Here is a 26,564-nt window from a genome sequence, read left to right as displayed (position 1 = left end):
CGCCTTCCTTGAATTAACCTGCATTCGAGTAGTTTACAGTGCAACAATCGCAGCGGCCGATGCAGTCAACGACGCCATTACATGGTGATATTAACTTATAAAAATTGGCGGAAGCGAAAAAATCGCCCGCTATTAACATAATATACATTTTTCTCCACAGCCGCCCGACGTTGCAGAAAATAAGTAGCTTTAAGATTCTTATTTTCAGTACCACAGCCAAGAGCCACAGCCAGGACTACGACTACAATGCAATGGTTAACGAAGGTAAGAAAAAATACTCTCGCGCGTGCTTGGGCCGCAATTGTAATTGATAACTAAAGATTTTTTGCTTTAAAGTGAGCTGACTAGCCGAGGAAATTAATATGAAAAGTTTATTCCATTGTTCAACTTACATGCTCATGTTTTAAGATTCAGCGAGTCTAACGTTCATTAACGTAACAAATAATTCCCACTGAAGATTAATATTGTTAAAAAAAGAGAACTTCACAAAAGCATTTAATTGTAAATCAAAATTGAATGAAATATCATTTTGATTAAGGCGCACCACGTAAGTCGGTAACAATCACTGCTACCAATAAATTTCTGTAGTAAACAATAAATTAAATTACGACGGCAGACGGACCTGAGACTGGTCAAAATAACTTGGCTTTGTTTGAGTTCTGGTCTGCGTGTAAAAATCATACTTTTAGTGCAAACTATCCCTCTTGAAAAGTGTTGAAGTTGTAGTTCATATCACATGGAACCACAAGGCAAATTCAGGCTCTGGATTTTTTTCCCGCGCCTATGAAACATGTTACTGCAGCATCTGCAGCCACGCCTTAAATCCTTTAAGCCGATAAGCCCCACGACAGACTGTTTCACACTCGGTTCTATGCCGTCACATTCCATCACTTCTCATCGCCCCGTTATATCAATATGATTCTATATGCATTCTTTAAGAGTGGATACCTAGCTGAACATCCAGCACGGTTTGTAGCTTCCAAGGGGTTCGCCTCCGATCTTGATGGTGCCAACCTTTGTGATCACCATGGTGCGCCATTTTCATTCAGTGTTCATGGTGCAAGTTAGTGGTTTGTTTTGAACATTTTTCGAATGTTACTAAAGACTGAACTTGCGATCTCGTAAGAGTGGAACTATGTATTATAACTACAAAAACTTTTTGCTCTTCTATTTTGGAAGATGTCGCAGATCACAACTATAGATTCACTTTAATTAACACTGGCAGATATGGGAAACAAAGCGATGGAGACACTTTTTCGGCCTCCAGTCTGTGTGAGTTTCCTGGAAACTATGAAAAAACATAGCTATTGCCTGCTAGCTTTCAGGAAGTGCAGGTGGTATGTCATTTGTTTTACTCGGTGATGATGCGAGCCTACTGAACGTGTGTGTCATGAAACCGTTTTTTAAGCAACAGCATTCAGATGAGGACAAAATATACAATATCGTCTTTGAAGAGGAAAGAGGACAGTCGGATGTGCATATGGTATTATGAGATTATTGACCAAAGCATAAAAACCACTGCCGAAAAAGCTGAGAAGATCGTAAACATGCATCTCTTTACTACACAACACATACAGTGACCAAGAAGGAAGTTTATCGTTATCAGTAATGCAGACGGCTTTCAAGGAAAGCAGAAAGGAAAACAATATCTCAAATGTTCAGTCGATCAACCTGTGCCTCACAAGATATGAGAGAGTCTTTCAGGTGGTACTTCAGTGGTGCGAAGGTTCATTTCCGTGGAACAACCAGTATGTAAATATTCGGACGTGATTTTTGTTATTATTATTATTATTATTATTAATTTTCAAGTGATCTATGAAAATTCCATTAAGCTAGAGTTTCAAATTGTAAAATGACTATTTATAAATGTACTGTTGTATTTAATAAAGGAAAAACCCATATCTGATACATTTAACTGCTTTCCTGCATTTTCACAGAGACCTGGTTTGAGATCACAGTTGTGACATTATTGGTCACATTGATCCCAAATTATTTTCTAACTTCGCACTGACTCTATTTAAAGATTTTTATCCATTTTCACATGTAAATCCAACTACCACAGCACTTTTCACTACTGATGTTGAAAGAAACACATTTGGTCGGCTCAGACCCTTCGCAGGTAGTCAGCACGACCTACCCTGTCCCAAAAGTCGGCGATGGTTTTGTTGTAAACCCGCCCATTCACAGACCAATCGCGGCCAATCTGTCAACCACCTCCTCCCCCTGCCCCCCTCGAACTCTGCCCAACTGAGCAGGTCACCAACTAGTCTGGTTGTGTGAGGGCACACTGCGACTGAGTGACAGACCCAGTCTTGTGTGGCCAGTCACGTTATAACCTTCCCACAAAAATTTTATGAAATTTTTCAAATGTGAATTGGACATCGTGCTAAGTGTAACCTCCCCGTAATTATTTTTAAATGATATGAATTGAATGAAAATGCAAATAGAGCCAAATGTTAGCTTCTCACAGTAATAAACCTCAATGATAATAAAAATGTGCAAAAATGTTAAGTCCCCACAAAATTAACGTTAAGATGAACCTGATAAATTTTATAAGGGCAGCTGCGCTGACCTTAGGCCCTGCGCAATAATTAACCTGAAAAATTGATTCTGCGAGGAAAAGCATAGGAAATATTGTTTCAATTGGAATGATTCTTTTCTTAAAAACGATTGCTTTGAAAACAAAATTATTATTGGGGCATTTCTTGAACAAATTAATTACAATTAATATACATTACATTATCAGATGTGCGCAATGCTGCTTCATTACCTTATTTAACAATATACGTCGTCCCGAACCTTGACCAGAGACCCATGTCGACGCCCGCCGACTCCTCACACACAACTCCGACTCGCAACTGAGTCCAACTCGCAACTGCGTCCAACTTGGAACTGAACTCTCACGCGCTACTAGCACTGACTGAGTGCAACTAGCAACAGAACTCTCGCGCGGTCAAGCGCAGACTAGCAACGATAAATAACTCTCTGGTCAGAGATTCCGCCATGCCTCGCCATCGCTGGTTGAAACGTACGCGTTTCAACGTGAAAGCTTTCACCAAGCCAAAACAGAAGGGAAGAGGGCAGAGTGTGGGATGGCAGGCAGCAGAAGGGGCCAGCAGGTAGCAGTGTGCTAGTGGAGCCGACCCACACAGACTACCGACCTGACCTCTATAACATCGCCCAAACAAAAGCGAACATATTTGGGGGGGGGGGGAGGGCGGCGAGGAGGGTGAGGAGGGGGGTGTTTGACAGGCCAGTCGGCTTCTGAATGGGCAGCTTAAGAGCCCGATAAGCTTGTTTGTCTCACGATATCCCGACAGTTGGCCCTGGTCTGAGTGGAGAAGTCGTGTCCAGTGGGCTCGGATCCGGCACCCAGTGTAAAGCTGCCCATTCACAGGCAGACAGACCAGTCCACTGATCTCCCCTGCTGAGCAGGTCTGCCCCGACATGTCCACCTTTGTGTGGGCGATTGTATAGCAGTCGTGTCCACGGTCTGTGTGCATTGGCTGCATTGGCGCACTACCTAATAGCCCTGACTGCTACCAGCCACCCCCGACTTCTTTTGCAATGGCTGAAGCTGCCATGTGACTGGGCACATGTGGGGTCCACCACACAGCCACAGAGCTCAGCAGGCTGGTCGGCCTCTGAATGGGTCAGCTTAAGTGCAGTCTATTTACTAAGCAACTAACCCTGTGCATGATAACCTCTTCTCAGTCCGAGTTTCGCTATTTGACGGCTTCCAGAGGCAACAAAAATGTGATTTTTAATAGTTCATCTAATTATCAACCAAATTCCAGAATTTAAAATGCTCTCTACATCTGCTCGTTAAAAGTTATTATCTTACATTAAAGGTGTAACACAGCAAGACAAGTATTACACTCAGAAACTGTGTATATGGCTTAAAGCAGCAAGAGTCACAGCATGCAAGTAACCAGACTATATCCATTCAGAATGTAGGAAAGAGAGCACTTAATAACTTCCAACAAACTTAACACATAGTTTTAAACCTCGTTGGAAGTTTTTCTCGTGGATACCCCCAACAAAATAATGAAAAAAGTCTATCGTTACCGGTATTATATTTTCACTGTTCATGTGGTAAAACATTACCATCAAGCATGTTGTTCTTACTGTTGTAACAGTTATGCCCTCTATGTATGCTACTTGCACTTTATCTGTTTTCTTGCTAATAACGGTCTATGTGCTATAAGGTTTGAAAATTCAGGGCCCCGTCGACGACGAAGTAATTACGGTCCGAGCATCTACATCTACATCTACATCTACGTGTACACTCTAAAACCACTTTGGAAGTGCGTTGCAGGGGATTCCTCCATTTGTACGGCGTAACAGGAATTTTTTCGGTTCCGTTCACCTATTAAGTTCGGGAAGAATGACATCTTAAATATTGTGTCCGACAGAACGCACACCACATATCAGTAAATATAGGGGGTGGTCCATTGATAGTGACTGGGCCAAATATCTCACGAAATAAGCGTCAAACGAAAAAACTACAAAGAACGAAACTTGTATAGCTTGAAGGGGGAAACCAGATGGCGCTATGGTTGGCCCGCTACGTGGCGCTGCCATAAGTTAAACGAATGTCAACTGCATTTTTTAAAAATAGGAACCCTCATTTTTTATTACATATTCGTGTAGTACGTAAAGAAATCAGAATGTTTTAGTTGACCAACTTTTTTCGCTTTGTGGTAGATGGCGCCGTAATAGTCACAAACGTATAAGTACGTGGTATCACGTAACATTCCGCCAGTGCGGAGGGCATTTGCTTCGTGATACATTACCCGTGTTAAAATGGACCGTTTATCAATTGCTGAAAAGGTCGATACGTGCTGATGTATGGCTATTGTGATCTAAATGCCCAACGGGCGGGTGCTATATATGCTGCTCGGTATCCTGGACGACATCATCCAAGTGTCCGGACCGTTCGGCGGATAGTTACGTTATTTAAGGAAACAGGAAGCGTTCAGCCACACCTGAAACGTCAACCACGAACTGCAACAAATGATGATGCCCAAGTAGGTGTTTTAGCTGCTGTCGCGGCTAGTCCGCACATCAGTAGCAGACAAATTGCGCGAGAATCGGGAATCTCAAAAACGTCGGTGTTGAGAATACTACCATATTTCTATGCACCAGGAATTGCATGGCGACGACACTGAACGTCGTGTACAGTTTTGCCACTGGGCACAAGAGAAATTACTGGACGATGACAGATTTTTTGCACGCGTTCTATTTAGCGACGAAGCGTCATTCACCAACAGCGGTAACGTAAACCGGCATAATATGCACTATTGGGCAACGGAAAATCCACGATGGCTGCGACAAGTGGAACATCAGCGACCTTAGCGGGTTAATGTATGGTGCGTCATTATGGGAGTAAGGATAATTGGACCCATTTTATCGATGGTAATTTAAATGGTGCAATGTATGCTGATTTCCTACGTAATGTTCTACCGATGTTACTACAAGATGTTTCACTGCATGACAGAATGGCGATATACTTCCAGCATGATGGATGTCAGGCACATAGCTCGCGTGCGGTTGAAGAGGTATTGAATAGCATATTTCATGACAGGTGCATTGGTCGTCGAAGCACCATACCGTGACCCGCACGTTCACCGGATCTGACGTCCCGGGATTTCTTTCTGTGGGGAAAGTTGAACGATATTTGCCATCGTGATCCACCGACAACGCCTGACAACATGCGTCAGCGCATTGTCAATGCATGTGCGAACATTACGGAAGGCGAACTACTTTCTGTTGAGAGGAATGTCGTTACACGTATTTCCAAATGCATTGAGTTTGACGGACATAATTTTGAGCATTTATTGCATTAATGTGGTTCAAAAATTGTTCAAATGGCTCTGATCACTATGGGACTTAACTTCTGTGGTCATCAGTCCCCTAGAACTTAGAACTACTTAAACCTAACTAACCTAAAGACATCACACACATCCATGCCCGAGGCAGGATTCGAGCCTGCGACCATTGCGGTCACGCGGTTCGACCGAAGCGCCTATAACAGCACGGCCACACCGGCCGGCCATTAATGTGGTATTTACAGGTAATCACGCTGTAACAGCATGCGTTCTCAGAAATGGTAAGTTCACAAAGGTACGTGTATCACATTGGAACAACCGAAAAAAAAGGTTCAAACGTAGATACGTTCTGTATTTTAATTTAAAAGACCTACCTCTTGCGTCTAAAATTGTGAGCCATATGTTTGTGACTATTCCAGCACGATCTATCACAAAGAGATCTTTACGTACTACACGAATATGTTAAAAAAATGGGGGTTCCTATTTTAAAAAAAAACGCACTTGATATCCGTTTGACCTATGACAGCGCCAGCTAGCGGGCCAACCATAGCGCCATCTGGTTTCCCCCTTCAAGCTAGACAAGTTTCGTTCTTTGTAGTTTTTTCGATTGGCCCTTATTTCGTGAGATATTTGGCCCGGTCACGATCAATGGACCACCCTGTATATGTGCAAGGACAGAACTAAGTACTTTCAGTGTCGATGCACCATAACTTCCGAACCACCGTGGGACAGCAGATCTACGAGCAGTGGTGCTAATAGATTAGGGGTGCTACTTGCGCGGACAGAGTGAGACTATGGGTTGTCTGGATGGTCGATGAGATTAAAGCAACTGTTCTAGAGAAGCAGAGCACTCGGGTTCAAGTCCTGGTCCCATAAAAATTTTCAGCCTACGCCTTTGATTTATTTCAGTGCTCGTAGGCGGCTGAAGTCCTGGTTTCCCGTAATATTATGCTCTCTTAAATGCCTTTATGCTCGCTGTGATTACTGCAGTTTAGTATTCGCGGTCCCTGTGGGAGAGTTGTTTATTCCTAGACACTTCGATACTGATTCTTCAAACTTCGTAATTAGCCTTTCCCGGGAAGGACCTGTATCTCCAAGCGTCTACCTATTCTTGTATCCATGACGCTCTCTTGTGGGGCAAATCAAACGTATGACCGTTAGTGGCTCCTTCTCTGTATACGTTCAATATCACCTCTTAGTCCTATTTAGTACGGATCTCACTCGCTTGAGCAATATAAACTAAAGTCTGGTGCATGCTTTACCCACATCATCATTACATTTCATACGTGGAGCACAAATTCGAAATGGTCAAAATGGGACTTGGAAATCGGCCAAGTCGTATCCGAAGGAACTGTCCCAGCATTCACCTTACATGGTTTAGAAAAATCCCGAAAAACTCATTTCTGAATGACTGGGCAGAGTTTTGAGTACCCACGCTTCCAGAAATAAACTTTTGTATCTCAACCACCGCGACAACTCGCGAGTTGATTCTTTCAAAAATATTCACCTGGTTGTATAGTCGTACACAGGAAATGTAAACCTGTCAGTCCACTGAATGTATCAGAAATTCTTTTCCGCTGGAACATGAATGTATGAATTGTCCGCCCTGCGAACTTTCCGGCCTACCAGAAATCTGCGAACTCTCCGCCTCGTATCTGCGTCCATTGTGTCCCGTCCTACCCGCAGCCGGACCTCCTAATCACCTGGCTCTACCTGTTCCTTGGACTCGCCAGAACTCCGCCCGCTCAGCTCCGTCTGCCTGTTAGTATCGCTCTAGTTTTCGTACACTTCACATCGTGCCAATTGGATATTACCATCTCAGTAGTTGCGATATGGAGGTTTCAGCAACAATTCGTGGTAAGCCTGGTTGCCACAATGAAGGTTATTATTACATAGCGAAGAAAACGAAGGAAGATGGGACTGTGATTTGGCGCTGTTCAAAACAGAAAGAGAAGAATTGCAGAGGAAAGCTTAAAACCAAAGATTCTACAGTGCTCTTTCCGCACGTGCATCAGTATGGAGCTCCGGATGACGGAAGATTGGAAGTACAGAGGACTCTGAACCAGGCAAAGAAGAGGGCACGAGAGGAAAATACGTCTGTTTCCAAAGTCTATTCAGAGGAGTTAGGTAGCTTGCATAATAGATGGTACGACTTTGTGACAGAAATGCCAGAGCAGCGAACAACGAAGAGAATGTTGTACAAGCAATGGGAAAAGTCGCAGGGAAGTTGGTGGATCTAGAGACAAGAGAAGAGATTGAACTTAAAGCAGAGTTATTAACAATGAATGATGACAGCAGTTTCCTGTTCAGCGACGATAAATCAGGAGACAGGATAAAAGTTTTTTGTGGAAGAGTAGGGAGACAGGTTCTAAGAAGTAAGCGAGAATTTTTTATGTATGGTACGTTAAAGTGCTGTAGCAAACAGTTTTCACAGATATATACAATTCATGCAGATTTTGGAAGTAATAAAATGAGACTAATATCTACTCAGTTTTACATTATTACCAAATAAAAGGAAAGAGATCTACATCCGACTTTTCAGAAATGTGCTGGAAAATATTCGAGAATGGAACCCTGCAAGTGTGACTGTAGATTTTGAGTCAGCAGCGATTTCTGCAATTATACATATGTTACCAACTTCCTCAGTGGATGGATGCTATTTCCAAATGAGAAAGTCTCTCTGGAGGAAAGTACAGGATCTTGGACTCACTCGCGAATATAAAGAAAATGAAGAAGTGAGACAACAAATTAGCATGTGTGCTGCGCTCCCGCTTCTACGGCTTGAAGATGTATGTGATGGCTGGCTGGAGATACATTCACAGGCACAGGACGTTCCTAGGCTTTCTGACTTTTTCGACTGTTTTGTACAGAGATGGTTGGAAAATGAAGAAAACCCTATCAGCCTTTGATGCTGCTACAAACGGCTCCATCGAATAACTAACTCCGCAGAGGACTGGCATAACAAAATTTCCAAACCAAATCCTAAAATTAGTGATGTAATGACCTGCATGAAAACAGAAGCAGAAAATTCAGCGTGCGCGTTAATGAGAACAGAACTGAGCATGGAAGGTAAAAGAAAGAAAACAGTGTACGTGAAACGGGATGAAAGGCTGGAGAAAATATTGAAAACGTACGAGGAGGACGGTGAGACAAGGGCTTGCTTGAAGGCAATCTCCTGCCTTCAAAACCCAGACTAAGTAATGTATTAGAATATATATATAAATAAAAAATATATGAAATGTAAATAGCCATCTTAAAAAATACAAAAAACAACAACAACAAAAGATAAAAAAAATTGAAGAAGCTTACAAGCTGATTTTAAACACGCCTAAATGACAATAAATTTACTTTTACCTTTTAGCCAGTCCAAAGCCTGGACAAAGTGCGATGGGAATCATTATTTTTAAAAGTGTAGGTATGTGATTTCTAATGCATCCAAACCAAAAGCGCCACTAGCCCAATGCCTCAGTAGTGTTTACAAATGAACAGTTAAAATTAAGCTACACTACACGTGTGTGAACACAATGCCACTTAATATTTCCGTTTATTTAATAAGTGCACTTTTATGAAAATATATCTATTGACAAAGACTGCTGTCTAGTGCTGTAAAAGAACCGAATCTTCTTTATGTGCTGAAATATTCTAAAGCCTCTGTGAGGTCTTATTTTGTTCAATCTATTGTCTGTTTGTTGTTTATCGTACCAAGCGAGGTCAGTGCAGTGGCTAACCAGGACTCACTCATCTGGGCCGGCCGGAGTGGCTGAGCGGTTCTAGGCGCTACGGTCTGGAACCTCGCGATCGCTACGGTCGCAGGTACGAATCCTGCCTCGGGCATGGATGTGTATGGTGTCCTTAGGTTAGTTAGGTTTAAGTAGTTCCAAGTTCAAGGGGACTGATGACCTCAGAAGTTAAGTCTCACAGTGCTCAGAGCCATTTTTCAATCATCTGGCCTTCCACAGTCTACTGTATTTGGTTTTCCTTGTTTAAGCAAATGCTGTGAAGGTCATGGTAGCTTCCTCCCCCCTCTCCCCCCCCCCCCCCCCCCCCAGCATCACCTCTCCCGTAACCAACAATCCGAGCGAAATCTAAATCTCTATAATGACCACAGCTGTGAGCGCGACATGAAACACCAAACGCAAAATTGAATTTCTGTAGGTTGTAATGATGAATGATCATATACTGAGCTAAAACTAAGCATATCTTTGGAATGTAAACTTGATTTTTGTGAGTTCGCATTCACTTTACAAAGACGAGCACTAATGACGCAAAGATGAGACTCCTGAGCTATTTAAATATTAAGTTATTGAATGGCTTGGCGATATTTGCCGTGATCAATTTCGAGCTAACACAGCACTGTATTAATTTCCTTTTTTGTTACCTACGCGTCAAATATTTTGTTCTGCCTCAGACTGACGGTTACACGCTGTTTGTACCATGTATTTTGGAACCCAACTCGGACTTCTGTCATACTCACCAATTACCATCCTCAAAATCGTTTATTTGTTTACTGATTCCGATAAGACCATTCTTTCGTTTTAGCTGCTGTCTAGGTAAAGTATTCCTGTTCAAATGGTTCAAATGGCTCTGAGCACTATGGGACTCAACATCTTAGGTCATAAGTCCCCTAGAACTTAGAACTACTTAAACCTAACTAACCTAAGGACATCACACACACCCATGCCCGAGGCAGGATTCGAACCTGCGACCGTAGCAGTCCCACGGTTCCGGACTGCAGCGCCAGAACCGCTAGACCACCGCGGCCGGCACATTCCTGTTCACAGGTAGACTTGTTCCTAACGTTTTAAGTTTTAAAAATTCAACCACGCATGAAAACTTCTAACAGCTTTATATGCGTTGTTCAAACTCGTGCCTGTGGTAAAAAGACTATATTCTTTTTGTAAAAATATTTTTGTAATATCGAACGTATCTGATAGAAGCTGCTTTATCGATGTCTCATAATTCTAGATATTACAAAAGAAAAAATAGGTTTAACACGTGTATTTGCCCCTACACAGCTTATACCGTGCTTAACAATCACAGCCACGCCTTTCTGACACAATTCAAGTCATACACACGTATTCAAGAACGTGGATGAAAAGTAAAGCGCTTTAAATAGTAGGGGCGAGTAACGTGTGGGCTATTTGCTGCGGAGACTTCGTTCTGATGCCGTCCAACAGATGTCTCCAAAAGCACGATGTGGCGCACGAGGCGAATGGCTACACGGCTGCACTGGCAGAGCTGGTAGTTCCGACTTCTGTCGACAGATGTCGTGCGTGTGAAACGTGGGAAAACCAAGACCTTGTAAACGATCACTTATTTGTCAAATTTGCTCTATACCCACGGATTCGTCAAACAAACCGTAAACGTAACAACAAAGTTTGTAAATATAACTTCAGTTTTGCAGCAGACGCTGTTCGTGTGTGCTGTATTTTGACGCTAGTGGAAATGGCTACAAATGCAGGTAAAAGCATTGCTAACAATTACTCTGGCACTGTGTTGAAAAGAAGAAGCAGAAGGAAAAAAGACGCTGGTACATGGAACGGTATAAAATGAGAGAGAAAACAACACATGAAACCTGTTACACGAATGTTGCACTCGGAATCTGATGACTACATCAATTTTCTCCGAATGAACAGTGAAGCTTTCAACAACGGTTTTAGAGTTACCTCGCCCTGATATTGAAAAATAAGACACAAGCATGCGAAAATTTATTCTTTTCTATTTGCTCCTATAATGGCAGTTAATTACAATACCACTACGTGGTAACATATAGCCTAGACTGTCCGTGGAACAATTGGAGAACTTCGATTTTTTTTTATCTCATTGTATTTCCACTTGTATGCTGTGCTTATAATATTGATTTTCATCTTAATCTCTTCCTGCATAAAATGTGGCTGGGAAAGATATGACACCTCTATTACTTTGCTAATTGCCAATGCTGTTTTGTTTTTATCCTTAACCAACTCACGATGTGGTGAGGTATATTGTAATGAAACTATTTTTCACTAAATATTTGTGACGAAATATCAAAACAAACAACGTTCGCCACCTTGTCAAATTTTCCGTTTATAATTTCAAATTTCTGGCAATAATGTTAAACACGCTCTTTGACAAACACGTCAAATGGCACCATACACAGACACATATTTGGCAAACATAGTAAAATTTGACAAATAGTTTCATCGTTTCTGGGCGCCTTAAACGGAAAATAGGGAAGGAGATGGGTGCTTTGGAAATCACGCTGGCTTCTTGTCATCTCAGACGATCCAATTTATTAAAAAAGAAACCTGTTAAGGAAATTACTACACCATTCTTAGATCTCAGACCTGTTTCTACTTATTTGTGTTTGTGAGTACAACACTTTTCGATGCGACGGAATGGTAAAAGTGGATGATTACGTTTCTGTGTACCAGATCTCATCCAGTAATGTCGGAAGTTTCGGGAGTATATTGTTCCGTACTGCTTTTCGGATATACTCACGATGGCAAACATATTGATGCACAACACGTTCACGTCACAATTACGACCGAAGAACCAATTTAAATGCGAAGGCCAGCAGGTTTTCGTTGCGAATAATCGCTTCCCTGCGGAAGACCAGTGCTGGAAAATGTCAGCGCTTGTTCAGCCAGACCAGTTTCCCACTAAGTAAACAAAGAAAAGTGTATCACTGATATTTCGAACAAATTTGCTCATTTCGGCACAGGAAGTTGTTCGATTATAGCCGACAAAGAGTGCAGTAGTAGGCGGTAGAGAAATCAAATGAATTTAGAAAACTGTTGCTAGTTTCCTTACAGGCAGTAAACACCATATGGAAGTGTAATAAATGTGTTGACAGACTTTTAAAGGGAGTCTTTGGAGGAAACCTTAAGCTGTCCTTGTGAAAGGCTCTTGGTAAATTTAGGGAATATTGCGACTGTTCTGCTAGCACTGTAGTAAAAATTACTTAGGGATCATGAGACTGTCCTTTGCACACCCAAATGAAATGGAGAAAATAACTAAGCTGGTAAAGAATACCTTGCAGCATGAACAACACATAAGGATATGTAAAAATATGTTAAGAGGTGAACCTGTAACAAAAGAGATTTTTCCTTAGTGATAATTATGAGCACCTGTTGTTGTCGGGACAAATCATGTCACACACCACAAGTTAGCCATCCCAAAGGAAAATGTAATATGTTGGTTGTTTGATTTGAGATGGTGGCGTAAAGATATGGATCTGTAATTGGATTTGTTAACATGGCCCTGTGTATCCAACGTAATTAAAACTCTGCAAAACCAAACGAATAATAGAGGAGTTCGATATCTACAAAATTTAGCAAGGATCTCAGTTAATCCAGTTTACTACATAAAATGCAAAAGAAATGGTTTAATTGACAATGCGGAGCTAAAGCCTTGGGAAATTTGGACTAGTATTCTGTGAAGTAATTCAAATGAAAACGAATCTGGGTAAAACTGTTTACATTCGCTTAAGTCGTAGCTACATGATTGCCGAAAGATAGTGAGTAAAGACAGACAGCGCTACAGAAGGGTATGTTTTTACATCTGTGGTCAGCGGTGAAAGAGTGTTGAATCTGTAACTGCAAGCAAGTGTTCAGAATGAAGACTGAAGTTATTGAACACGTCTAAAAGACTCGACTTTCCCTGCAGTTCGCCTCCGGCGGAAGAGAGCATCTCACTGCCAAAGTGAAGTCTGCCCAGGGTTAGGCGTGGCTGCCGACAAGTCTGTCTAGAAGAGACCGGTCTGTCAAGAAACTTTCTGCAGTGTGCTCCGTTCTCTCCTTTCTCTTGCGTCAAATAATTGGTTGGTTGAGCGATAAACATTCTGACTGCCGACCAGGTAGCTATCTTAAAAGGCGCTAGTCTCACTGTCTTACGCTCATTTCGGGTGCTTAACCAGTTACAAAAAGACTTGTCGCCACAAAAGTGTGTCCCACTCTCTCCCTTCTCTACGTTCGCGTCTCGGCCAATAAGCGTGGACTTCTGTAACCACAGATGTGTGACTTACTCCCATATCTAGACTGTTTGTTCAACCAATCATCATCATCACCATTTAAGACTGATTATGCCTCTCAGCGTTCAGTCTGGAGTATAGTCCCCCTTATAAAAATCCTCCATGATCCCTTATTCAGTGCTAACATTGGTGCCTCTTCTGATGTTAAGCCTATTACTTCAAAATCATTCTTAACCGAGTCCAGGTACCTTCTCCTTGATCTACCCCGACTCCTCCTAGCCTCTACTGCTGAACCCATGAGTCTCTTGGGTAACCTTGCTTCTCCCATGTGTGTAACATGACCCCACCATCTAAACCTGTTCGCCCTGACTGCTACATCTGTAGAGTTCATTCCCAGTTTTTCTTTGATTTCCTCATTGTGGACACCCTCTTGCCATTGTTCCCATCTACTAGTACCTGCAATCATCCTAGCTACTTTCATATCCGTAACCTCAACCTTATTGGTAAGGTAACCTGAATCCACTCAGCTTTCGTTCCCATACAACAAAGTTGGCCGAAAGATTGAACGGTGCACAGATAAATTAGTCTTGGTACTGGCTTCCTTCTTGCAGAAGAGAGTAGATCGTAGCTGAGCGCTCACTGCACTAGCTTTGCTACACCTCGCTTCCAGTTCTTTCACTATGTTGCCATCCTGTGAGAATATCCATTCTAAGTACTTGAAACCATCCACCTGTTCTAGCTTTGTTCCTCCTATTTGGCACTCAATCCGTTTATATCTCTTTCCCACTGACATTACTTTCGTTTTGGAGATGCTAATCTTCATACATTTCTTACATTTCTGATCTAGCTCTGAAATATTACTTTGCAAACTTTCAATCGAGTCTGCCATCACAACTAAGTCATCCGCATATGCGAGACTGCTTATTTTGTGTTCACATATCTTAATCTCACCCAGCCAGTCTATTGTTTTCAACATATGATCCATAAATAATATGAATAACAGTGGAGATAGGTTGCAGCCTTGTCTTACCCCTGAAGCTACTCTGAACCATGAACTCAATTTACCGTCAACTCTAACTGCTGCATGACTATCTATGTAAATACCTTTAATTGCTTGCAAAAGTTTGCCTCCTATTCCATAATCTCGTAGAACAGACAATAACTTCCTCCTAGGAATCCGGTCATATGCCTTTTCTAGATCTATAAAGCATAGATACAATTCCCTGTTCCACTCCTAACACTTCTTCATTATTTACCGTAAGCTAAAGATCTGGTCCTGACAACCTCTAAGAGGCCTAAACCCGCACTGATTTTCATCCAATTGTGCTCAACTAATACTCGCACTTTCCTTTCAACAGTACCTGAAAAGATTTTACCCACAACGCTGATTAAAGAGATACCTTTGTAGTTGTTACAATCTTTTCTGTTTCCATGTTTAAAGATTGGTGTGATTACTGCTTTCGTCCAGTCTGATGGAACCTGTCCCGACACCCTCGCCATTTCAATTATCCTGTGTAGCCATTTAAGACATGAAATTCCACTGTATTTCATGAGTTTCGACTTTATTTCATCCACTCCAGCCGCTTTATTACACTGCAATCTATTGACCATTTTCTCCACTTCCTCAAATGTGATCCTAATTCCATCATCATTCCTATCCCATTGTACATCTAAATCTGAAACATTACTGATCGTATTTTCACCTACATTGAGGAACTCTTCAAAATATTCCCCCCATCTGCCCAAGGCATCAACAGGATTCACAAGCAGTTTTCCTGACCTGTCCAAAATACTTGTCATTTCCTTCTTACCTATCTTTCGAAGACTGCTAATTATACTCCAGAATGGTTTTCCAGCAGCTTGACCCAAAGTCTCCAACCAGGATTTCTTCTTGGATGCTGCAATTATCTGCTTGGCTTGGTTTCTTTCTTCAACATAACATTCTCTGTCTACCTGAGTTCTAGTATGTAGCCATTTTTGATACGCCTTCTTTTTCCTTTGACAGGCTGCCTTGAGTGTGAGATTCCACCAAGCTGTTTACTTCATCCTACCTTTACACACTACTGTTCCAAGACATTCTTTAGCCACTTCTAGTACTGTGTCCCTGTACCTTGTCCATTCCTTTTCCAGGGACTGTAATTGACTACATTCAACTAACTGGTACCTTTCTGAGGTCATTGTTATGTACTTGTGCCCGATTTCCTTATCCTGCAGTTTCTCCACTCTTATCCTCCTACATATGGACCTGACCTCCTGCACTTTCGGCCTCACCATAACAATTTCACTGCAGATTAAATAGTGATCAGTGTCATCAAAGAATCCCCTAAATACACGTGTGTCCCTCACAGCCTTCCTGAATTCATGATCTGTTATTATATAGTCAATGACAGATCTGGTTCCCCTGCCTCCCCAAGTATACCGGTAAATGTTCTTATCTTTAAAAAAGGAGCTTGTGATTACTAAGCCCATACTGTCACAGAAATCCAAGAGTTGTTTCCCGTTCCTGTTGGCATCCGTATCCTCTCCAAATTTACCCATAACCTTTTCATACCCGTCTGTTCGATTTTCAATCCTGGCATTAAAATCACCCATGAGCAGAACACTGTCCTTGCCCTTTACTCTAACAACTACTTCACTGAGTGCGTCATAAAAATTATCCATCTTATCTTGATCTGACCCTTCACAATGCGAATATACTGACACAATCCTAATTTTCTTGCTAGACACTGTCAAATCTATCCACATCAATCGTTCGTTTACATACCTTATTGCAACTACGCTTGGTTCCATTTCTTTCCTGATGTAAAGCCCTACATCCCATTGTGCTATTCCTGCTTTGACTCCTGACAGGTAGACCTTGTATTCTCCCATCCCTTACCCGAATGTCACTAGCAGCTAAAACGTCCAACCCCATCTTACTTGCAGCCTCTGCCAGCTCTACCTTCTTCCCAGAGTAGCCCCCATTGATATTAATAGCTCCCCATCTCGTTACCATTCGTTTGCAGAGTCGTATCTTAGGAGTCCCTGGTTTGTCAATTAGAGGTGGGACTCCGTCACCTCCAAAGGTCCGAGGCATTTTGCTCTGATTGTTGCCAGCATCATGTTTAAAGTACCAGGGAAGCAGGTTGCTAGCCTTACTTGCCCCGGGTCCCATTGAGTTTTACCCCTAACGGTTGAGGGACTAACCGGTGGATTTGGTAGTCTTTGCCGTATGAGCACAAAGGTGACCACGACTCAGAATATGTCCGAGATGCCCAGCCTTATTCCAAAGTAACTGGTATCCCGACTGTCGGGACCACTTACTTGGCCACTCATACGTTGCCCGTGGTTCATGAACTAGGACATGACAGCAGGAACCCACACCATGAACCACCATGGTCAACCAATGGTAGCAGTTTTTTAGTTTCGCTGAACATTTTTTCTTGTGTGAGTGTGTGTGGTGGTGCTTTCTTACAGTATTCAAAGTCGTGTATTTCTACGAATTATGACTACTTGCATCTCTATCCCTGTAGATACAACCTACGCTGTTACTTATATCGGGTCCGGTGTAGAGTCGGTCCACTTGAAAGCATAGTCCAAATTGACCGCCTCCCGGCATTCCTCGCAAGCGTTCCCATGTGCCTTTGATCCTTCCATGAATTCTACTGAGGGCTGTTTCCCCTGTCGGTTTGTGACCCACAGCGTAATTCCTCACCTATAGCTGAGCAAAACTTGATGTCATAGGAGCTTGTTATTTAGGTGTACATGCAGGCTTGTTATTTAGGTGTACATGCAATTCAATGTAGAAAATTGCAATCTGCGAGGGGCATTCAATCAGTAACACAACACTTATTTTCTGAAAACACGTTGGTTCTGTTCTATTCAGGATTCCAATAGAATACCAGGGTTGGAACTTTAATAGAGGCAACTATTTATTTACAGCACATACAAAATAGATACGTGTTTCCAAGTTTTACTGAATTTCAAAGTAGTCACCAGCCCGCTGCCAGCGATGTGGAGGTCGTAGGATACTCTTAGCAGTGCCAGTTGTGTTGACAGTTCGAGCGGCGCAGTCTACTGCCTGACGAATTTGCAGCAGTTCGGTAGCGAATGCCGTGAAGTGTTTTCCTTTGAACTCACGAGTGCTTAAGTCAGGGGAGTACAGTAGGTGGTATAGCACTTAGCAGCGCCATCAGTAAAACAAATCAGTGACAGAATGAGATTTTCACTCTGCAGCGGAGTGTGCGCTGATGTGAAACTTCCTGGCAGATTAAAACTGTGTGCCCGACCGAGACTCGAACTCGGGACCTTTGCCTTTCGCGGGCAAATGCTCTACCAACTGAGCTACCGAAGCACGACTCACGCCCGGTACTCACAGCTTTACTTCTGCCAGTACCTCGTCTCCTACCTTCCAAACTTTACAGAAGCTCTTCTGCGAACCTTGCAGAACTAGCACTCCTGAAAGAAAGGATACTGCGGAGACATGGCTTAGCCACAGCCTGGGGGATGTTTCCAGAATGAGATTTTCACTCTGCAGCGGAGTGTGCGCTGATGTGAAACTTCCTGGCAGATTAAAACTGTGTGCCCGACCGAGACTCGAACTCGGGACCTTTGCCTTTCGCGGGCAAATGCTCTACCAACTGAGCTACCGAAGCACGACTCACGCCCGGTACTCACAGCTTTACTTCTGCCAGTACCTCGTCTCCTACCTTCCAAACTTTACAGAAGCTCTTCTGCGAACCTTGCAGAACTAGCACTCCTGAAAGAAAGGATACTGCGGAGACATGGCTTAGCCACAGCCTGGGGGATGTTTCCAGAATGAGATTTTCACTCTGCAGCGGAGTGTGCGCTGATGTGAAACTTCCTGGCAGATTAAAACTGTGTGCCCGACCGAGACTCGAACTCGGGACCTTTGCCTTTCGCGGGCAAGTGCTCTACCAACTGAGCTACCGAAGCACGACTCACGCCCGGTACTCACAGCTTTACTTCTGCCAGTACCCCGTCTCCTACCTTCCAAACTTTACAGAAGCTCTTCTGTAAAGTTTGGAAGGTAGGAGACGAGGTACTGGCAGAAGTAAAGCTGTGAGTACCGGGCGTGAGTCGTGCTTCGGTAGCTCAGTTGGTAGAGCACTTGCCCGCGAAAGGCAAAGGTCCCGAGTTCTAGTCTCGGTCGGGCACACAGTTTTAATCTGCCAGGAAGTTTCAAATCAGTAACAGATTACACTGTATGTGCTTGAGCACTGTCCTGCAAAATGATGGTCAGGTCCTGTAGAATCATCACTTCTAAGCTGGTCGTAGCTTGTGTTCCAAAAATGAACAGTATAGAGACAGAAGTGATGACACTTTCTGCAGGACCCGACCATCATTTTGCAGGACATTACTCAAGCACGTACAGTGCAAGCTGTTACTGATTTGTTTGACTGAGTGCTGTACCACCTACTGCGCTCCCCTAACTTAAGCCCTCGTAAGTTCAACTCGATTTCTAAACTGAAGGAAACAATTCACGGCATTCGCTTCAGAACTGCTACAAATTCGTCGGGCAACAGACCTCGCCGCTCGAACTGTCAACACAACTGGCACTGCTAAGAGTATCCTACTACTTCCACATCGCTGGCAACGTGTTATACACAATGCTGGTGACTGCTTTGAAGGTCAGTAAAACTTTGAAACTCGTATCTGTTTTGTACGAGCCGAAAATAAATAGTTGCCACAACTAAAGTTCCAACCCTCGTATATTATTCTCCACTCTTTTGGCTACAAAACCCTAGTGTTCAACATAATCTCCGCTCAGTGCGACGGGCTTACTCTACTTTTCTGCGACAACCTGTCTACTCGCATGGTACCACGTGTTTCACGTGGAGTGCATCCTTCATTGGGCCAAACAGATGGAAGGTGCGAGGTCAGGACTGTAAGGTGGATGGGGAAGAACAGGTCGATGCAATTATGATCTCCTCTCGGGTGTACAGACTTGTCGAGGCCTTGCATTGTTGTGGAGAAGAAGTTCTGTTGCATTGTTTCTTCGATTTCCTGAGGATGGCACAATACACATTACAGTTGATCTTTGCACCATGAGGGACGACATCAAACAGAACAACGCCTTCAGAGTCCTTGAAGACCGTCGCCATTACTTTACCAGCTGGGGTGCGGCTTTGAACTTTTTCTCTGGAGGAGACGCGGACTCCGTGGACTGACTCTTTGTTTCTGATTCGAAGTGATGAGCCCATGTTTCATCGTCTGTGACGATGTTCGTCAGAAAAATGTCACGATCAGCCTCGCAAGGGATAAGCATTCCGCACCAGATGTCCATCGTTCCTCTTTATGGTCTTCCGTTAGGTGGCGAGGAATCCATCTGGCACACTCCTTTGAGTGCCGCAACTGGTGAACGAGTGTGTCAGCGCTACTAACACAGACGTTCAGTTGAGCAGCGACATGCTTGATTGGGGTCCATCGATCACCTCGAATGAGAGTGTCCGCACGTTCCAGAATTGCAAGAGTCACAGCTGTGTGTGGCCGGCTGGCACGCGGAAGGTCGGACAGGTTTGCACGACCTCTCTGCTATGATGACAACCACGTGGCCCAACGACTCACCGTGCTCTTGTTCACTGCCAGGTCTCCGTAGACATTCTGCGAGCGCCTATGAATATCTGCGCTGCTGTGGTTCCCGCCAAAAGAAACTCGATGACAGCTCTCTGCTTGGAACGTAGGTCCGTTACAGACGTCCTTGCCCATTCTGAAGGCTACGTACAGCCACAAGAGGCACCTATCGGAACTTCATCGAACTACAGGGGCGGAAGCGGGACTATTTCACGATGTCTCACAAAAAATTCCCCTTATTTTCAACCGAAACTGGCCGAGAAAAAAAGAATTTGTTGCATTATCTATTGAACACTCCTCGAACTTGAGTACTAGCAATCACTGGAACTGATACAAATTTCATTAATCAGTGGAGGATTAATATATTCCAATTTGATCTGTCTTTTTATTTCGAGTTTCACTTCATTTACGGACGGCATGGGAATAACGGTGACATAAGGAAAAAAATCATGTTATACCGTTATACTGACTGTGTACAAAAAAGTAATATACCGAGAGAAATAGAATCTTGAAGTATGTGTTCCAGTTGTGTTGTGTTTATACTAAATACCAAATGCTGTCACCTTTTCACGAGATGTCTACCAGCTGCTACTTAAAGTCGTTTTATACCACAGTGAGTAATCCAATAATACTGTCCGTGTTAGCTAAGCTGACACTTTGTGCGATGGCAGCTGGGAGTGACGGTAAAGGCATTTCCCATTCACTGGCCCTGCCGGCAGCCACCGCGCCGAATGTCAGCTTGGTTTGTCTGGACGATATTTATATTACTCTAGCAGCACATATTGTTTCATTTGTCATAAATAAACAACAAACTTAAAGGACTACTGTTCGACCACATTACTGCCGACAGACGACTGTAAACATAAACAACAAACTTAAAGGACTACTGTTCGACCACATTACTGCCGACAGACGACTGTAAACATTAAGTTCGATACCGTAACAAAGCTAGGGGCAATCACCCAGAGCGATCTAAAGTGGAATGACCGCATAAAACAAACAGTAAGAAAAGCAGATTCCTGCTCATGTTCATTTAGTGAATCGTGAGGGAATGTAATTCAGCCAGGAAAGATGTGGCTTACATAACACGTATTCGACTGATTTTTATGTCTTGTTCATCGGTCTGGGGCCCTCACCAAGGAAGACTTACAGAAAATTAAGTAACAGGTGCAAAAGATTAATAAACTTAAATAGAGAAAATCCAACGAAACGTCGCGGGATCGTTTACTCGGCGATAGAGAGTTATGGGTTCGCTCGACAAACTGGCGTGACAAACGCTACAAGAGGCGTTGTGCATTACGGACAAGTTTAGTTTTCATATTTCGGAGGCTACATAAATTAGATGTTATACAGAGCTTTGCCGACAGCTGCTCTTCCCCTCCCTATTCGTGAAGCGAGGGAGAAAGATGGGGGTACGGCATGTACCCTCTGCCACACAACTTAAGATGGCTTGTGGAGCATTCATTCAGATGTAACTATAGTCAGCACTCTGCATTAAGGTGTCGTGTCGTACATTGTACCAGCAACCGACGCCTGTAAATATACTCAAACCAAGTTAACAATCTGGCAACGTACATTGGAAGCCCACGAAAAACTTTCATCACAATGCCAATACAACAGCCTATACAAATCCTTGATCCGACAGCGCCTTGTGGAGCGGCGGGTTTTCAATTACTTTTACTGCTACGGTCGGTGTATGGTCTTTATTGGTTGTTAAATCTAGTTTGCGAAATTCTGATAGTCCGACTTTTAAACACCATTACCTTTTACAGGTGTCTGAGAATTATTTGTGCAGTCAGCCAGAAGTCCTTGGAGAAAGGAATGCCCATAATCTCCAATCTAGAAGCCCACAACGCAGCTCGTCAAAACTGAAATAAAATGTTCTAACCGTATATGTATGATCCAGAGCAGTCAGAAACTACGACGATAAATAATAAGTCTGCAGTCGCTTAACAAATCGGCACATTCAATAAAAGTACACACGCACAAGTAACGCTATAGCAATTCACCAAATTTTTCCCAACCTAATCAGCACTCGACACAGTTCAGGGACGACCTCCACTCGAAGTTCCAAGTATAGATAATTATCGCTCCATCTGTCAATTAAATACCGTAAATTGCTCGCCCTAAAAGTGGTGAATAAGCTACGCCTCTTGCCACGTGGTTTCCTCCAACTCTACGGACGGCACACAAAACGTAAACACCGAAACTGAGACATAAGGTTTCCAGTAAGTTAATAATCCACGAATGTTCACTTTTTACACGTTTACACTAAGCATGCGAGATAGCTAATTAGACGAAAAAACACTCAAGTCAGTCGTGTTCAATGCCATCCGAGACTCGGTGCACACATACGCGGACAGAATTAGTGCACATTCTGAAACTTAGCGAGGTACCTCAAGCGCGACTGCCGACGATCGATTTACGTCCAACGGGTTTTTCTTCCTTTACTGTTGCTTCATGACCCTCGCTCCAAATATTTGCAGGGGGTGGGGGGCGGCGGGGGGAAGGAGTGGGGGGGGGGTGAAGGAAGGACAGGGTGGACTGTTAGCGGCACAATACACTCAAGTGACAAAAGTCATGGGATGCCTCCTACTATCGTGTTGGACCTCCTTTTGCCCAGCATAGTGCAGGAACTCGTGCTATGGAGTCAACAAGTCGTTTGAGGTTCCCTGCAGAAATATTGAGCCATGCTGCCCTTACAGCCGTCCATAGTTATGAAAGTGATGCTGGTGCAGGATTTTGTGCACGAACTGACCTCGGAATAATGACCTTTAAATATGACACTACTGGCCATTAAAATTGCTACACCAAGAAGAAATGCCTAAGATAAACGAGTATTCATTGGATAAATATATTATACTAGAACTGACATGTGATTACATTTTCACACAATTTGGGTGCATAGATCCTGAGAAATCCGTACCCAGAACAACCACCTCTCGCCGTAATAACGGCCTTGATACGCCTGGACATTGAGTTAAACAGAGCTTAGATGGCGTGTACAGGTACAGCTGCCCTGCAGCTTCAACACGATACCACAGTTCATCAAGAGTAGTGAGTGGCGTATTGTGGCGAGCTAGTTCCTCGGGCACAATTGACCAGACGTTTTAAATTTTTGAGAGATCTGGAGAATGTACTGGCCAGAGCAGCAGTCGAACATTTTCTGTATCCAGAAAGGCCCCTACAGGACCTGCAACATGCGGTCGCGCATTATCCTGCTCAAATGTAGTGTTTCGCAGGGATGGAATGAAGGGTAGAGCCACGGGTCGTAACACATCTGAAATGCAACGTCCACTATTCAAACAAGAGGTGACCGAGACGTGTAACCAATGGCACCCCATACCATCACTTCGGGTGATACGCCAGTATGGCGATGACGAATACACGGTTCCAATGTGCGTTCACCGCTATGTCGCCGAACACGGGTGCTACCATCATGATGCTGTAAACAGAACCTGGATTCATCCGAAAAAATGACGTTTTGCCATTCGTGCACCCAGGTTCGTCGTTGAGTACACCATCGCAGGCGCTCCTGTCTGTGATGCAGCGTCAAGGATAACCGCAGCCATGGTCTCCGAGCTGATAGTGCATGCTGCTGCAAACGCTGTCGAACTGTTCGTGCAGATGGTTGTTGCCTTGCAAACGTCCCCATCTGTTGACTCGGGGATCGACAGAGGCTGCTCGATCCGTTACAGCCATGCGGATAGGATGCCTGTCATCTCGACTGCTAGTGATACGAGGCTGTTGGGATCCAGCACGGCGTTCCGTATTACCCTCCTGAACCCACCGATTCAATATTCTGCTAACAGTCATTGGATCTCGACCAACGCGAGCAGCAATGTCGCGATACGATAAACTGCAATCGCGATAGGCTACAATCCGACCATTATCAAAGTCGGAAACGTGATGGTACGCATTTCTCCTTTTTTACACGAAGCATCACAACAACGTTTCACCAGGGAACGCCGGTCAACTGCTGTTTGTGTATGAGAAATCGGTTGGAAACTTTCATGATGTCGGCCCGTTGTAGGTGTCGCCACCGGCGCCAACGTTGTGTGAATGGTCTGAAAAGCTAATCATTTGCATATCACGGCATCTTCTTCCTGTCGGCTAAATTTCGCATTTGTAGCACGTCATCTCCGTGGTGTAGAAATTTTAATCGCCAGTAGTGCAGATGAGATTCCTGTTGAGTGATCTGGGTCGCCAAATCATTCGTTCGAATTGCCCATAATATCCTCCAAAACAACAGCCGATAACGGCGGCCCAGTGAAATGGCGCATTGTCATCCAAAAAATTGGATCATTGTTTGGGAACATGCAGTCTGTGAACGGCTGTAGATGGTCTCCAAATACACTCCTGGAAATTGAAATAAGAACACCGTGAATTCATTGTCCCAGGAAGGGGAAACTTTATTGACACATTCCTGGGGTCAGATACATCACATGATCACACTGACAGAACCACAGGCACATAGACACAGGCAACAGAGCATGCACAATGTCGGCACTAGTACAGTGTATATCCACCTTTCTCAGCAATGCAGGCTGCTATTCTCCCATGGGGACGATCGTAGAGATGCTGGATCTAGTCCTGTGGAACAGCTTGCCATGCCATTTCCACCTGGCGCCTCAGGTGGACCAGCGTTCGTGCTGGACGTGCAGACCGCGTGAGACGACGCTTCATCCAGTCCCAAACATGCTCAATGGGGGACAGATCCGGAGATCTTGCTGGCCAGGGTAGTTGACTTACACCTTCTAGAGCACGTTGGGTGGCACGGGATACATGCGGACGTGCATTGTCATGTTGGAACAGCAAGTTCCCTTGCCGGTTTAGGAATGGTAGAACGATGGGTTCGATGACGGTTTGGATGTACCGTGCACTATTCAGTGTCCCCTCGACGATCGCCAGTGGTGTACGGCCAGTGTAGGCGATCGCTCCCCACACCATGATGCCGGGTGTTGGCCCTGTGTGCCTCGGTCGTATGCAGTCCTGATTGTGGCGCTCACCTGCACGGCGCCAAACACGCATACGACCATCATTGGCACCAAGGCAGAAGCGACTCTCATCGCTGAAGACGACACGTCTCCATTCGTCCCTCCATTCACGCCTGTCGCGACACCACTGGAGGCGGGCTGCACGATGTTGGGGCGTGAGCGGAAGACGGCCTAACGGTGTGCGGGACCGTAGCCCAGCTTCATGGAGACGGTTGCGAATGGTCCTCGCCGATACCCCAGGAGCAACAGTGTCCCTAATTTGCTGGGAAGTGGCGGTGCGGTCCCCTACGGCACTGCGTAGGATCCTACGGTCTTGGCGTGCATCCGTGCGTCGCTGCGGTCCGGTCCCAGGTCGACGGGCACGTGCACCTTCCGCCGACCACTGGCGACAACATCGATGTACTGTGGAGACCTCACGCCCCACGTGTTGAGCAATTCGGCGGTACGTCCACCCGGCCTCCCGCATGCCCACTATACGCCCTCGCTCAAAGTCCGTCAACTGCACATACGGTTCACGTCCACGCTGTCGCGGCATGCTACCAGTGTTAAAGACTGCGATGGAGCTCCGTATGCCACGGCAAACTGGCTGACACTGACGGCGGCGGTGCACAAATGCTGCGCAGCTAGCGCCATTCGACAGCCAACACCGCGGTTCCTGGTGTGTCCGCTGTGCCGTGCGTGTGATCATTGCTTGTACAGCCCTCTCGCAGTGTCCAGAGCAAGTATGGTGGGTCAGACACACCGGTGTCAATGTGTTCTTTTTTCCATTTCCAGGAGTGTAGCAGAACATAACCGAGGACCCAGGCCATCCCATGTAAACAAAGCACACACGATTATGGTGAGCCACAACCAACTTGGACAGTGTCTTGTTGACAACTTGGGTCCATGGTGTCCTGTGGGTCTGCGCAATACTCTATACTTACTATCAGCTCTGACCAACTGAAATCGGAACTCATCTGACCAGACCATGGTTGTCCAGTCGTCTAGGGTCCAACCTATATGGTCACGAGCCCAGGAGAGGCGCAGCAGGCGACGTCGTGCTACTAGCAATGGCACTCGCGTTCGCGTTGGTCGTCTGCTGCCATAGCTTTTTTTTTTTTTTTTTTTTTTTTGGGTCATCAGTCTTCTGTGCTAACCTCTTCATCTCAGATTAGCAGTTGCAACCTACGTCCTCAATTTTTTGCTGGATGTATTCCAATTATCTTCCTCTAC

The 26,564-nt window shown here is 44.3% G+C and overlaps 2 non-coding genes across 2 annotated transcripts; both read right to left on the bottom strand.

Annotated features, from left to right (window-relative positions):
• Positions 1-18,041: 18,041 nt before the first annotated feature.
• Trnas-cga lies at positions 18,042-18,116 on the bottom strand. The gene has a single exon. It is a non-coding gene; the product is annotated as a tRNA-Ser (tRNA).
• A 226-nt stretch (positions 18,117-18,342) lies between these two features.
• Trnas-cga lies at positions 18,343-18,417 on the bottom strand. Its single transcript has one exon. It is a non-coding gene; the product is annotated as a tRNA-Ser (tRNA).
• Between the last annotated feature and the right edge of the window lie 8,147 nt (positions 18,418-26,564).

Source organism: Schistocerca piceifrons, chromosome 1 (assembly GCF_021461385.2).
Source record: "Schistocerca piceifrons isolate TAMUIC-IGC-003096 chromosome 1, iqSchPice1.1, whole genome shotgun sequence".
NCBI lineage: Eukaryota > Metazoa > Arthropoda > Insecta > Orthoptera > Acrididae > Schistocerca > Schistocerca piceifrons.
Note: the sequence above shows the minus strand (reverse complement) of the source record. Positions and strands in the feature narration are given on the sequence as shown.